This window comes from Condylura cristata, unplaced genomic scaffold, assembly GCF_000260355.1.
Source record: "Condylura cristata isolate star-nosed mole 26May11 unplaced genomic scaffold, ConCri1.0 scaffold00001, whole genome shotgun sequence".
NCBI classification, from domain to species: Eukaryota; Metazoa; Chordata; class Mammalia; order Eulipotyphla; family Talpidae; genus Condylura; species Condylura cristata.
In genome coordinates, this window is record NW_004567102.1 from 76,076,226 (window position 1) to 76,078,063 (window position 1,838).

Here is a 1,838-nt window from a genome sequence, read left to right on the forward strand (position 1 = left end):
CATAGTAGTGATAGCCCTGAGATTTAACCCCTGGGCCACCAAGGAGGCCCCAACTTTGTCCTCTAAACTAACTCATCAGGTCTGATTCCTATTATCAAGCATACAGTAACTTGCTGAGTAATAAGAAACATGGCAAGTTTTGTTGGCTAATCTTGTCCCACTAGCTGCTTGAGGACATTGTTGAGACCTAGAATTTGAACGAGCTGGTTTATCTCTGACAACTTTCTCTTTTATCAAGCCCCATCAGTTTACAGGGGGTTGGGGGAAGCACTCTCTCTTGCTATTTTTTACATTAAGCTACTTTAATGAGGTATTTTCAGAGTGCAAGTCTTGGCCATAAGAATGCTCAAGGCCAAGTCAAAGGTTAATCTAGTAGATTCTAGGAATTTCTAGTGCCTCAGAAGCCTGGGGGCTCATTCAGGCAGCCATTCTTCACACTTTCTTGAATCCCTTCCCAAAATATCCTACTGAATTGCAGTTGATATATAGATTGAAATCAAACTTTTAAAAAGTAGGTGTTACGTCTCCATTTCTAAACACAGTTTTGAAATTAAATTGTACCCCTGACATTTATCCACATTCATTTTTCAGTCTCTTAGAATATTAGTATTTCAAATGTTAAGACTTTTTTTTTTTAAGATTTATTTATTTATGCACACAAGAACTAGGCTTTGGGCCACAGGTACAGAGTGTGAGAGGATTCACCAGAGACAGAATGGCGCAGAACTGAAATCCACTATTAAGGGGAGCAGCGGGCAGGTCAGGAGAGGTCTGCTGGGCCAAGTGCATCAGCAACTCATGCTGAGTGGCTGGCAGAAGCTTGCTAGCACTGTCTTTAACCCCTGCGTCACCAAGGAGGCCTTCTTGTTCTTTTTTAATACCTTTAATCTAACACTCACTGGATGTTAGAAATGCTACCAACATCACTAAAAATGTACCCATGTACTTCATGTACTTGATGGCTTTGCTAAGAGAGAAAGTGGAGAGTAAGTGAGAGAGGAGAGAGAGAGAGAGAGAGAAAGAGAGAGAGAGTAGTACTAGAAGTGGTCTGTTGAGCCAGTTTTGCTGGATTTAGTTGAATATTCTATGCAAAAAATACATTCTTGAGGTTATGGTCCTATTGAGGGGTCTGTAAAGATAGCAGAACAAAGGAAGATTTAAACAGACCAACAGGGAGAAAAATCCCCACAGAGGCGCTTATAAATTCAAGAGAAGTGTGGGAGTCCCGGTTGGAATACTGAGAGATGAACCCCACAAAGTAACAGAGGCGCTTCTGTGGGGAACAATCCTAAGCTGGCAGCCCCTCACACAAATCCACCCACGGGACTTAGCCATGGACGTCTCTAGGGCTCGCTGAGCTTCTGGGGCAAGGGCTCCCTGCCCACCCATCCCGGGAAAACGGCCCGTGGGACGCTGGCCCTCATGTCCAGGATGCTCACCCACGTGCCATGCACATGAGGCTGACCAAGCACTAAGATCTTGAAATCAAATCCTCTGAGTTCATGGATTTGATCCTGAAAAATCCAGTGTTTTTCCTCAACAAACTCACCCTGTAAAAGTATTATTTCCATCGCCTGTTGTCTTCAAATAAACACAGGTATTTTCTTCCTGTTTTATTCAATGTTCACACAACAGTACTGCTGAGGGTGCTGTTTGCTTCCCTTCCCCCTCTTCTATTCTCTACTTCATTCATTCATTCAGACACAGAGCTGCCTGAAATAAAGACACATTGTCCATTTTCTCTCGGCTGGGAGCAGCAATGTGAGTGAGATTTGGCCAGTGATTTGTAAGTTGAAGTGGTACTGGAGAGCTTCCAGGAAAACTGTGAGTGTGGGCCC